Source organism: Conger conger, chromosome 1 (assembly GCF_963514075.1).
Source record: "Conger conger chromosome 1, fConCon1.1, whole genome shotgun sequence".
NCBI classification, from domain to species: domain Eukaryota; kingdom Metazoa; phylum Chordata; class Actinopteri; order Anguilliformes; family Congridae; genus Conger; species Conger conger.
The window spans coordinates 90,004,845-90,018,850 of NC_083760.1; the positions used below are offsets into that span (position 1 = coordinate 90,004,845).

The 14,006-nt window shown below is 48.4% G+C and overlaps 1 protein-coding gene across 2 annotated transcripts in view; it reads left to right on the forward strand.

The window, feature by feature from the left end:
* The first annotated feature begins 5,847 nt into the window (after window positions 1-5,847).
* The window catches only part of si:dkey-157l19.2 (uncharacterized protein KIAA1522), a 48,851-nt gene continuing 40,692 nt past the window's right edge, over window positions 5,848-14,006 (forward strand). For both annotated transcript variants that reach the window (XM_061218854.1, XM_061218863.1), the window contains exon 1: window positions 5,848-6,111. The gene's annotated coding sequence lies outside the window, so the exon portion shown is untranslated. The remainder of the gene's footprint in view (window positions 6,112-14,006) is intronic.

Sequence of the window (14,006 nt, forward strand, 5' to 3'; positions counted from 1 at the left end):
GTCGTCAGGCTCCGCCCCTTTCCCGCCCGCGGCCGGCTCCTCCTCCTCCTCGTCTTCCTCGTCTTCCTCGTCTTCCTTCCTCTTCACCGGCAGCAGCTCGCCGGCTTCCATCGCCTGCCCGAGGAAGAGGATCGAGGAAGGAGGAAGATGCCGTGCTCCACCCGCTGAGCGGTCACGTCTAACTCCGGGACGTCAAGTTAATAACTGTGGCCTCTCACTCCTGTGGAGGATAGTCCAACTGAAATGTGGCAAAATGTTAAAGGTGCAATAGGTAATTTCGGACTTCTAACGGTCAAGAGAGGAATAGCAGCAAGAAACACCTTCAAACCACAACACTGTTTATCCCACCCCCTTCTCTGTGAACGCGCTGATGTTGACATTGGCTGTGGCAATTAGAACCAATTTTCAACTAATGAGCTTGTATTATTGTACAGTTATACGATGTTTTGGTACAGAGTGTTGGACCATCAACGGCATATTTTGAAACCAAAATGTAGGGACTATAAACACAGGCAGAGGGTGAGTCAACATGTCAGTGAGCCTTTTTCAACCATAGGAAGGGATTTACAAAAGTCTTGTCAAAATGTTTTAACACAGAAATCTTGCCTATTGTACCTTTAAGTAGGCTAATGTGTTGATATAAGAAACCCAATGTATAATACATAGCATTATAAGTTTAATTTTCTGTTTGTGTGAAGAAAGTAGCAGCATTATACATTTTTGACGATGTTTATGTTTTGAGGACATGTTTTTCGAGCGTGTTTTTGGATCTGGGCTTAGGGTTGGCCAAGCTTGAGCAGGAAACCAGCAGAGGGTGAAACGCATGGAGATGAGATGCTATCGTCACCTAGCTTCAGGCTGCCATAACAACGGGCCTATCGGTCGGTTACTAAGGAGAAGGACACGGGTGAAACACGGGCTAGTTCCGATTTAAGGACCAAGATTGAGAGCTTTGTTCTCCCAGAGATAAGATCATTAACATTACACACATTATTTGACTGCATGATTTGACTGGCGCATTTATCCATAGCGACTTATAGTTGATTAGACTAAGCAGGGGACAATCCCCCCTGGAACAATGTGGGGTTAAGGGCCTTGTTCAAGGGCCCAACAGCCGCGTGAATCTTATTGTGGCTACACTGGGGATTGAACCACTGACCTTGCGGGTCCCAGCCTTGTACTTTAAGATTACAGATTGTGTGGATTTATTTGGGTGGAACTGTGCGTTTTGATACTTTCACAGTATTTTCACAACACCTTCAACTCATCATATTTTTATCGGACATCAAAGTATCATTCTGTATTAGAAACACATTCAAGTAGTTCATTCAAGCTGAAATCAAAAGACTGAAATAAAAGCAAGCCATGCTTATCCACATAGCAAGGGCAATGTCATTTTCCATGATATGGGACCTGTCAGGAATAAAATAGGTGTGTGAGGCGCTGCCTGTGTGATTGTGGAGCTTGGGAAAACTGTGCAACGGGCGGGATTCCCGCATCGCACCCAGCGTTCCCGGAACATTCTGGAGCTGCAGGTGTGTTGGCGCCTTGGGAGGTTTTTCGCGGCGCATTCCAGGGAAAAAAAAACCTCGCCCAGTTCAGAATCAGCTGCCTTGCACGCGGGGAATTGTGGGTAACGAGGCAAAGTGGTCCAAGATTTAGTCCTGCATGCCCAGACTCCTCCGACTATCCAGCAATGCAGAGCACACACACTGAGTGAGCACTTTATTAGGTATTCATTAGACTTATTCTTTAGACTTATTTAGTCTTCTGCTTCGGTAGCCTATCCACTTAGAGGTTTGATGTGTGTTCAGAGATGCTCTTCTGCACACCACTGTTGTAATGTGTGTTCAGAGATGCTCTTCTGCATACCACTGTTGTAATGTGTGGTTATCTGCGTTACTGTCACCTTGCTGTCAGCTTCAACCAGTCTGGCCCTTCTCCTCAGAAACTGCTGCTCACTGGATGTTTTTTTGTTTTTCACACAATTCTTTGCAAACTCTAGGGTGCCTGAAAATCCCGGGAGATCGGCCGTTTCTGAGGTACTCAAACCACCCCGTCTGCCACCAACAATCACTCCATGGTCAAAGTCACTTTCGTGACTTTGGGAAGATCCCATCTCTTCCCCATTCTGACATTTGGTCTGAAAAACAGCGGAACCTTTTGACCATATCTGCATGCGTTTATGCATTTATTTGCTGCCATGTGAAATCGGCTGATTAAATATTTGGATGGTGTACAGGTCTACCTAATAAAGTGCTCACTGAGTATATATTCATATAAGATGGAACAAGTTTCATATAAGATACAGCACATGTGATATAAGACACAATGGGCCTCATGCAAGAACCACTTGTACAAACAGATTTGTTTTTCTGAGGTAGGATCAACATTCACGAGTGGTCCTGACAGGTCCTACACATCATGAAAACAACGCATTCAGTTAATTTCCTATGAGGAGCCTTGCATTGCCTATCAACTCACCTGGCTCATGGAACTCGGATCAACCTTTCAAAGAAGTAGAATGAAGATTCAGCAACTGCATTGCTTGTTTCATACCTCAAATGTTTTCAGAAATGTATTTTAGTGGACAGTTTAGGAGAAATAATAGAAAGTTTATGGACAGTCCACCATATTATTATGTTTTTCCAAAAACCAATGTACCACAGTCTACCCAATACTCCTAAGACACAATACATTTCATATGAGACACAACAGGTTTCATACAAGAGACTATTCATAGTGCATTTCATGTATGATACAGCAGGTTTTATATAACATACACTGCATTTCATGTAAGACATAGTTTAAATTCATATAATATGTTTTCATAAGATGGTTTATTCCTGCCGGATCTACTGCAGTGAAAAGCATGCACAGCCTTCGATAAACCCACCTGAAGCAGGCATTGGGTTCTCATAGCAGTTCAGAAACGTCAGATCTCACCTGCCTGCCCAGGTCACACTGTGCCCGTCCAGAGTCTGATATTTAGTCCAGGTGACACAGTCCTGCTCCGGCCCTATACCCTCCTCCACTGCCCTATACCCTCCTCCACTGCCCTATAGCCTCCTCCACTGCCCTATAGCCTCCTCTACTGCCCTATAGCCTCCTCCACTGCCCTATAGCCTCCTCCACTGCCCTATAGCCTCCTCTACTGCCCTATAGCCTCCTCTACTGCCCTATAGCCTCCTCCACTGCCCTATAGCCTCCTCCACTGCCCTATAGCCTCCTCCACTGCCCTATACCCTCTTCTACTGCCCTATACCCTCCTCTACTGCCCTATACCCTCCTCCACTCCCCTATATGCTCTTCTACTGCCCTATACCCCCCTCTACTGCCCTATACCCTCCTCTACTGCCCTATAGCCTCCTCTACTGCCCTATACCCTGCTCACCTGCCCTATACCCTGCTCTACTGCCCTATACCCTGCTCTACTGCCCTATAGCCTCCTCTACTGCCCTATACCCTCCTCCACTGCCCTATACCCTCTTCTACTGCCCTATACCCTCCTCCACTGCCCTATACCCTCTTCTACTGCCCTATACCCTCCTCTACTGCCCTATACCCTCCTCCACTCCCCTATATGCTCTTCTACTGCCCTATACCCCCCTCTACTGCCCTATACCCTCCTCTACTGCCATATACCCACGTCTACTGCCCTACACCCCCCTCTACTGCCCTATACCCTGCTCTACTGCCCTATAGCCTCCTCTACTGCCCTATACCCCCCTCTACTGCCCTATACCCCCCTCTACTGCCCTATACCCTGCTCTACTGCCCTATACCCCCCCTCTACTGCCCTATACCCTCCTCCACTGCCCTATACCCTCTTCTACTGTCCTATACCCTCCTCCACTGCCCTATACCCTCTTCTACTGCCCGATAACCCCTCCTCTGCCGCTGCGCTGTTAGAGCGCTGACCGTCCACCTTTTCCCGAAAACCCAGGGTCCTTCTCCACACCCTCTCTCTGTGCGTAGGCTGCAGCTGTCCCAGCAGAGAACAAGGAAGGAGAGAGAGGAGAGAAAGTGAGGAAAGAGAGGAGAGAGTGTTTCCTGTGCTCCCTGTCGACTTTAGTGTGTCGGTCTCTCTAGGATCTCAAGGACTCTGTTTGTGTTTATTAATAAATAGAGTTTGGTTGGGAGGGGGGGGGTGGCTGGGTAGGAGGACACACAAGCTGCTTGGCACGAGGATATGCCCCCCTCCACCCCCTCCTCCCCCTCCTCCCTCTCCACCGGGCTGCCCTAGCTCTAGCTGAGACACAGTGTGAGACGTGGGGGTTGGGGGGGGCACTGACCTGTTTTCCTGCTGTCTGCTCCGGGGGCCAGTCTGGGCAGGGAAGGTTATATTTAGATAAACCAGTGGTCTCCCTGCACCCTCCTGCTGCCCCCCGCCAACCCCCCAACAGGGGTGGGTTAATTAGGTTTATAACCTCAGCTGGACAGATACAGTATGCTACCCCCCCTCCCCAACCCAAAACCCCATGTCAGAGAGGAGGGGCATGAGATTTGGCCAAAGTGAGACCTGAATGCCTCAGACCTGAACTCCCCTCAGCTGGAGTGAAGGGTCTGCCTTATGTAGGATGACTTATGATGCCTTAGGAAGGCTCTGTCTTATGAAGGGTCTTCCTTATGAAGCCTTATGGAGGGTCTGCCTCATGATGCCTTATGAAGGGTCTGTGAAGGCTCTGCCTTATGAAGTGTCTGCCTTATGAAGGGTCTATGAAGGGTCTGCCTTATGATGGATCTGCCTTATGAAGGGTCTATGAAGGGTCTGTGAAGGCTTTGCCTTATGAAGTGTCTGCCTAATGAGGGGTCTATAAAGGGTCTGCCTTATGATGCCTTATGATGGATCTGCCTTATGAAGGGTCTATGATGGGTCTGCCTTATGATGCCTTATAAGGGCTATGGAGTACATCTATGGCTGCAGATCAGCACAGATCAGATGCACTCTGAAATAAAGTTACAGTGGAGGTACCTGTTTGTTCTTCAAGGATCACATTTCCCAAATGTACCCTGATAGTACAGTAATGTTCTCTTTTGGGTACAAATAAGTATGTTTTCCCAGCAAGAAAAATGTACAAATTAGTTATATATTGCTGGCTAGATGTTCAATTGTATGTACCTATAGTGTACCACCCCAAACATGACCTTTTTAGGCACTTTTCATACCTTTAAAATCAAAATATATAAAACACATCAACGTGTAGTGTAGTGCAGTGTAAAGGGGAAGGAATTAGAGTACGTGTGCAACCTAAAATGGCTGGAGGTTTATTCCCAGGTGGGAGCCTGCCATTGTACCCTTGTGAGTGAGGTACTTAACCTAAATACTTTCAGTCCTGTGTACATACATGTATGAATGGATACTGCGTGTCAAGTCATGTCAATTTTGTTTATAAAGCACCTTTAATATGTATGTTGACCAAAGTGCTGTACAGAATTAAGATAAGATGCATCAAAGTACAATAGTAAAAGTAAAATGTTATACACAATTGCACATATCAGTAGTAGAAATGGATACTATGTAAAAAAAAATTAAGTTTCTCTGAATAAGAGTATTCACAATATGATAAATTATGCAAAACTATGTCTGGAAGCTATGTTATATCTTGTCAATGACTTCATACTGGTTTAACTTCAATAAGGGTGTTTACTTTTTGACCTATTTATATCTGACGATTACCTATATTATCCACTAGAGGGAGGTAAAACATAGCTACAGAGGCACGAACATTTTCCTTTGAGGTGTTTCATGCCCTCACCTGTTTGGATAGCAACATGTAGGTATGCAGTAGTGCGCAACTCTTTTTTTTTTTTTTTTTTTTCATTCGGAACAAGTTTACAGGGCGTCAGCATGTGAAAGGATTGGGCAACTGGAGCGGCTACGCCAGAAAGGAACTAAAGCTAAACAGCGCAGGCAATAATATTGTGGCATGGTACGGCTCATTTTGCGGAAATGATCTACCTGAAGTGGCGAACGGGACGGAGTATCTAAACTAATGGAGAACTTCATGGAGAATCCAAGTTTCGTGTTTAAAGTTGATGAAGAGGATTCCGCATCAACAAATTAAACTCTGGATCCGTCCAAGGTTTTCGGGAAGGACACAGACTAAGGTAGGCTACTGCATTTGCGGTTCACAGATTTGTTTCTGTTTAGGCTTCCGCTTGCCGACTTTAATTAGGCTCCACTGGAGTTGGGAGTGAATGTGCGGCTCGTTGCAAACTGACTGAAGTTTGGTGGGTTCCGTGTTGGCGGTATGCTTGATAATAGAAGGCGAATCATGAAAAAAAAAACAACCATTAGGAAACATACGTTACTTGGAACCCCGAGAATTATCGAGGTTCAAGCAAAAGTATTCGCCAATTTCTTATTTTAATTGAAGACCATTGCCTTCCCCATACAGGAATTGAGTAACATTGCGTCTTACAGAGTTGATGACATACATTGACGAAATTATTTAACATTAGTTATTGGTTATAGTGTCTTTAAGTCCAATTTGTGCATTATAATGGGCTAAAGATAAAGACGAATAGACGTATAACCCAAAATTTCAATAAAAACGCACAATAGCAGCTGCCATTGTCTGACTGAGAAGAGTAAGGACGTCGCCAGAGCAGAGATTGTTTTAGTGCGCAAAGGAAGAGCGTGGACATCAGAACTGGCATTACGGCATTCCGGGAGAAGGCGGGGGCGCACACGCCGCCTGTGCGGGGCGTTCAGGGGCGACCAGTCTCCTGCGGGCCGGTCTCCTCGGGTTTTGACAGACCGTTCAGCGAGGAGCGACGCGGACCCGAACCCGTTCCGAGGCAGAACGAGAACTGTAAGGATTATAGGGTGGGGCTGGAGAAAGAACAAGTTTGTGCACAAAGCCAAAACTAAGAACAGGGCGCTGATTAAAAAGAGAACACGCACACGCGCATATAACTTTTCTGAGGCAACTCTGTGTGTATGTGTGTCTGAGAGTGAAAGAGTATGTGAGAGTGTAAGAGTGTGGTGTGTGTGTGTGTGTGTGTGTGCCTGCCTGAACCTTGCCCAATCTCGCATGGAAGACGCTTTGTGCTTAAGTTTTTATGCTGTGATGGGGGAGATTTTCTCAATTCAAATACTGGAAGCTGATTGTTTTTCTGAGTGAGACACACTTCCGTCCCGTGGGGGCTTATTGATCGTATTGATGCTTTCCTTCCCTTTAACATGCTGCTCCAACCTCTGCTCTACCACTGCTCCACACTGCTGCTCTGACCACTGCTCCACTCTGCTGCTCTGACCACTGTTCCACTCTGCTGCTCTGACCACTGCTCCAACTGCTGCTCTGACCACTGCACTGATCCACACTTCTGCTCTACCACTGCTCCACACTGCTGCTCTGACCACTGCTCCACAATGCTGCTCTACCACTGCTCCACACTGCTGCTCTGACCACTGCGCTGAGTTCAGATGTGTGTGTGAGAGAATGAGATGGTGAGAAGCAGAGGGAGAGGGAAAGAAAAAGAGTGAGTGTTTGCTGAGGGTGTGGCAGGCAGTGATTGCGTTAGTGTGAGTGTCGATGCCTCGGGAGGCGAAGGCTGAAAAGGCTTTCACTGAGGAGAGAACCAAACCCTGCACTTTATCCACTCACAGCCTTCTGAGAGACACAGTGTGTGTGTGTAACCTGCCACTCACACTCACACTCACACTCACACTCTCACACACACACACACACACACACACTCTCACACTCTCACACTCTCACACACACACACACACACACACACACACACACACACACACACACACACACACTCACACTCACACACACACACACACACACTCTCACACTCACACTCTCTCACACACACACACACACACACTCATACTCATGCTCATGCTCACACACACACATACACTCACACTCACACACACATACACTCACACTCTCTCACACACACACACACACACACACACACACACACACACACACACGCACTGTCAGCCACGCTGCTTACTGGTGGTGTGGTGGCCAGCAGTTGGGGAGACCATTCAGCCGTATGTTTTCAATAGTTCAGTAGTCCAGTGATAATGGATTGTGGGAGTGTTGCTTCATTCAGGTGTCTCCAGCATTGTTAAGACGGTTTTAATCAGCAGTGATAAGGATCTCCCTGGTGTTAGATTATTAACAGGAAGCACAAATATTTTCAGGTTGCACTGTTAAAAAAAAAAGGCTGTCTCTCTAGGTCCCCTCGCGCAGCTCTGTCTCTCTGGGTCCCCTCGCGCAGCTCTGTCTCTGGGTCCCCGTGTGCAGCTCTGTCTCTCTGGGTCCCCTCGCGCAGCTCTGTCTCTGGGTCCCCGTGTGCAGCTCTGTCTCTCTGGGTCCCCTCTAAAAATAATTAAAATGCACATTTGCTCCACGCCACAGGTCGCAGAGAGAGAGGAGATTCAGTCCCAGCTCAAAAACTGCCCTCTAGTACCCCTGGTGCAGTGTCCTCCACCCCAGTGGGGGTGTTTCCGCTCAACAGCTGGATCAATGTGTCATCACCTGCCGCATTCCCAGATAGCCAAAGTCAATGGAGCGGAGTTAATCATTTATTCATTTTTTTTTTTTTTTTTTTTTGCCTCTTGAAATACATTCCTCCTCTCTCGGTTCCCTGTGACTCTCCCTCTTTGTTCTCTCTTTTTTTTCCCCCTATCTTCTGCCCTCTCTCTCCCTCTCTCTCCTCCTCTGTCTTTGTGGGAGATGCAGGTAATTGCACACCAGGGCTCCAGTAATGTAACTGCATGGCGTGAGCCATGAAGCGGGGGGACATGGTGGAGATTGGTGACCTGTCATTCTGAGTCTCTCTGGGTCCCCTCGTGCAGCTCCGTCTCACTGGGCCCCCTCGTGCAGCTCTGTCTCAATGGTCAATGGTCCCCCTCATGAAGCTCTGTTCTGTCTCTCTCCATATTTCCCTTGTAGGCCTCCCTCGTATTTTTCACCGCTCGCCCCCCCCCCCCCCCCCATCTCCATGACTACACACAAACACGAAGGCTTGCTCTGACTCACTGTCCTTGGGGGGGCCCATAATTTAGGAAGGCAGTCGGGCAGGTGGGACGTCCTGTCCTGGTGCTGTTCTCTGGGACGGGAACAGGAGGGCCGCCTGCCCATTCACACATTGCCTGAAAAATCACTCAAGGACACTCAGGAGCTCGCACGGGAGTGTCCTGTGCCCCTCTGGTCTGTGGGAGGGAGAAAAGGAGAGATAAGAGATAAGAGAGAGCGGGATGGAGGGAAAGAGGAGCAGTCTTTCGGGAATGCCGCTGCCTGTCTGTGCGGAGTTGCGAGGCTGCGTGGAGATCAGACTCGGCGGCGGGGTCTCGCTCTGCTCCACGGGGCTTTGCTGAGCTCAGCGCATATTTCGCGCCGCCTCTGCAGGTTATAACTGGGGCCGAGTCTGTACGAACTCCTATGCGTTGCGCCGCCCCGTACATTAGGCTCCAGCACAAAAACGAAGAGGCGTGTGACGCTCACGTTCTCGCGATTACCATTGCTCATAATTCGCCGCCACCGCGCATAGAATGTAAAAGAAATTGCGATGCTTCCTGGTTGGCTTGGTGAGGTTCGTCTTAAACGCCGCTTCATTTAGCGATGGGTTTGACCTGGCTGTCCTGGGTTCCAGTAGCTCTTTTCTAACTCTGGGCAGGTTGTGGGTAATGGCTTAGTAGCGCATGTCCTTTGGACTGAGAGTCGATTCCGCCGTTACAGCATAGCGTGCGAGATCACCTGACCGCACTCAGGTTCCGTTTGTGATGTCACAATGCCACCCCCCCCCCACCCCATTGGAAGGCAGCGGTGAGTGGAATTCCATTCCCTGCTGAATGAATATGAAGTGGGTGCTATTTAAACGCAAAGTTTTTAGGGTTTTTTTGCAACGCCATATTGATATTAAAAAGCTTAGTCACTTGCCAATCTGCGAGTTTATGTTTTGTGAAGAATATGAAAATGGATGGGGGGAAATATGCAACACATTTCCCTGCAGTCAGTGCACATTACAATGTCAAATTTGTAACATTTGGGACACCGTGTCCTAAAAAAGTTACATAATCGAACTGGTACACAACCGCCTCTTACTTTTCTGACCCGTGTGCCAAAACATTACTTTTAGTGTGCTTTCTGTGAACATGCTGTAATGTATATCTTGTTTCCTCATAGTGCAAATACTGTCTGTCTCCCCTCTCCAGCATCGGAGTGTGGGTGCAGGTTTTTGTTTTAGCCCAGCGCTATGACACCTGATTCTACTCCTCGAGGTCTTGTTTGAAGACCATGATTAGTTACAAGGGGCAGCCTGTAGGCTAGTGGCTAAGGTACATCCCTGGGACCCAGAACGTTGGGGGTTCGAGCCCCGGGGTAGCCACAATTAGATTAATTCAGCTGTTAGGCCCTTCGGCCAGGCCCTTAACCCCACATTGCCCTGCTTAGTCTAATAAACTGTAAGTCGCTTCAGATAAAAGCATCAACTAAATAACTGTACTGTACTATACTGCTATTAGTTGAATCAGGTGTCTTGTTACTGGGCTAAAACAAAAACCTTCCCCCCCTCCACACTGGCCCTTTTCGGACACCCCTGATTTATAGCAACGTGAAACCAGTTAGACATTTGAGCCCCGGCCTCTGTCTCGTCCAAAGATGTCTTTTGACGAACGCGCTACCAGTTGGCTAAAAGTCAAACTGGCCTGTCGCCAAGGGCAACGATGTGATTTGAGTGTCACGTGGAGTCCAGCTGTAATGTCTATGGTCACGCTAAGACTCGGAACCGTACCGTCCTCTAGGGTGCTCTTCGCACTTGTACTTGTGTTTTGATCTGCACTTCATTGTACGTCGCTCTGGATAAGAGCGTCTGCTAAATGCCATGTAATGTAAAAAAAAAAAAAAATTAAAATGTAATCATGTCATCAGGGACCGTTGTCGAGGTCGACTGTAACCTGCTACAAGCCTCCACCACACTTCACCGCTCTCACTAACAGTAACTAACTAACTAACTAACTAACTAACTAACTAACTAACTAACTAACTAACTAACTAACTAGTGCTAACTAGCCGGGCTGGCCCCCGCTCCAAATACGCTGTGATGTTGCGGTGTGAATGTTACCGCCGCGGGTGGAAACGGGGCACAGGATGTCCTCTCCTGGTCGGTCTTGCCTTGCAGAATCCAGGAATACTCTCCTTCCTCTTCAGCTGGAGTGTTTATGGCTGTTTTTCGAGGACGTTTTCCCCCACGCGGGTGGCACACTCGTCCGGTGTTCAGAGCGACGGCGTCGTGCGCCGAAGCGTGGGCTACTGAGAATGGGCCGCCGTACGTAAAGACTGAACGTAAATGTGTCATTCCAAACAATAATAGCCGTAGATAATTCGTAGCATTATCAATCTCTTGGCTGTATTATTATAGCTCATTTGTGTTTAATCTGGATTCAAAGTGTGGTCATGAGTGGTGTTCGCTTTAAAATATATATATATATATATATATTTTGGGTCGGCTGCCGATCCCTGGCCTGCTCCATGCCGTGTTTTGCGTGAGTCGGAGCGCCAGGTACTGAAGCAGACTGTCAGACTCCAGACGTCGGCCGGTTCTGGTTCCGGAAGAACTGGGCCTGAGAACGCTGGGCCAGGCCGCCTGTCCTCCGAAGCCCTGCCAGAGCTGTGGATTCACTGCCCTTCTGGCGTGCCTCAGAGTGCCCGGGTGCCCCGTTGTGGAGAGTCGGGACGGGTGCGTTGCAGACGGACCGCGAACACACCTGAGTCTATGGAACGTGTGTTTGGTTTTGGGCCGACATTACCTCAGGAGGGTAAGAGCGGTCGTTTGGCAGTCGGAGGGTTGCCAGTTCGATCCCACCCTGGGTGTGTCGAAGTGTCCCTGACCTAACCCCCCAATTGCTCGTGACGAGCTGGTTGGAATGGGTGAATGAGAAGCATCAAGTGAAAAGCACTTTGTGTCGCCATATTTGCTGGGGGGAAAAAAAGCACGATATTTATTTATTCATTTATTAATGCAGTCCATTTGCCACTCCTCCCTGTGTCTCTCCCTATAACACGCTCTGAGTTTGATCTGAAGCCCACATCCCGGTGAAATCGGCTGGTTCCGCGTTGTTCCGTGTTGTTCCGTGTTGTTCCGTGTTGTTCCGGGTTGTTCCGTGTTGTTCCGGGTTGTTCCGTGTTGTTCCGGGTTGTTCCGGGTTGTTCCGTGTTGTTCCGTGTTGTTCCGTGTTGTTCCGGGTTGTTCCGGGTTGTTCCGTGTTGTTCCGTGTTGTTCCGTGTTGTTCCGTGTTGTTCCGGGTTGTTCCGGGTTGTTCCGGCGGTTCGCTCCAGAGGCACAGTCACTTCCAGCAGAAGCGTTGACTGGATTCCTCACGGAGGCTCTGATTTCTGTGACCCGCAGTCTGAGATCTGTACAGCCAGTCGGAGCATGTCTAGGGCTAACCAGAGGTGGAAAGTCCAAAGTGCTCACCCGCATTTTGTCCCGTTCGCCTGGATGTGCCACAACTCCTCAGCCAGGAGGTAGACCTAATTGGTGAAATCAATTATTTACTCTACATTACAGTTATTTAGCCGAGGCCTTTATCCAAAGGGACTTACAGACTAAGCATGGGCCAATTCCCCCAGGAGCAATGTGCGGTTAAGGGCCTTGCTCAAGGGCCCAACAGCTCGACCGGTCTTATTGTGGCTACACAGGGGCTTGAACCACCAACCGTCCTGGTCTCAGTAAAGTGAGGCTTAACCGCTAGGCTACAGGCTGCCCCTTCGGTCACTGAGAGTGCCTGAACGTTCCATTTTTCCCCAGAGAGCAGATGATTGGCAGTCTATTTTAAGTGTCCCAACTTCCTCTGAGAAAGTCTTTGATTAGTCACGCATTTCAGTCGCACCGCATTTCAGTGGGTTTCCGACTGTTGTTGCAGTCATTTCAGGTTCTCTTTGCTTGGCATACTGAGTCCTCCAGGACCTTCTGGCACCACCGGCATACCAGGTATTCATTTCAGCGCTCCAGCTATTAAAACATCCACAAAATGGCGGATATAAAAATAGCTGAGCGTTGTTTGCAGCTCTTATGTAATGGATGAGTTACTGGCAGTCTGGGACAACAGCCAATTTGTTTTTTATTGTTCTTATAATTTATATTTATTTGTGTTTATTTTGACTGCGGATGTGAAGTGATGCTGAACACAGCTCAGCAATTAAACTGGAGTGTTGGCCTTTCATGAAGACGCTTTTGGTGTGTGTTTGCAGGGGGGGGTTGGTGCAGAGTTTGGCTGAGTCATTGCTCCCTCTCCTCGTGTACAGTGGGCTAATCCAGGGTGTGACCTCTACTTTCAATAAAAAAAAAAGAAACGAAAAAGGAAATGTCCTTGGAGGGCGCTCGATAATGGGTCCTTGCGCACGCTCTGTGAGATTCTCATTCAGAGCAAATATCGCTGTGGGAAATTCCAACTGTAGTCCGGTACTTACTGTGCACACAGGTTTAGCGCCGGGTGAGTGCCAACACGCCACGCCCTTACCTCTCCGTTCCAGCCCGCTCCCTTCGTCTGCTATTGATATCCTTATGTAACGGCAGCCACGTGTTGTTATGGAGACGTGGGCGAAAAATGAGAGAACAAGCGTTTTTGTTTTCACGCGGTGATCTATGCCGTACGTAAACAGTGGCCTACATTCATTGGCGTGGCGCATTCTCGCCTGCTCGCTCGGTGCTGACGCTGTTTAATGCTGGATATTTTGTTCATTCGTTACATTTTGCCAAGCATGGTTTGTACAAAATTAGTTGCACTGAATATTAAGTTATTCGCCAAAGTGTATGACAATTGAGGATGTCCTTGTGTGACGGGGACAGCCCCCCCCCCCCCCCCCCCCCAACATGCTAACACAGTGCGGAGCCGGTGTGTGTGTGTGTGAGAGAGTGAGAGAGTGAGAGAGTGAGAGAGTGAGAGAGTGAGAGAGTGAGAGAGTGAGGGTTCTGTGCTTCAGTGAGGCTGTTCGGTGACGGCGCGCGCTGGTTTGCTGATGCCCTGGTCC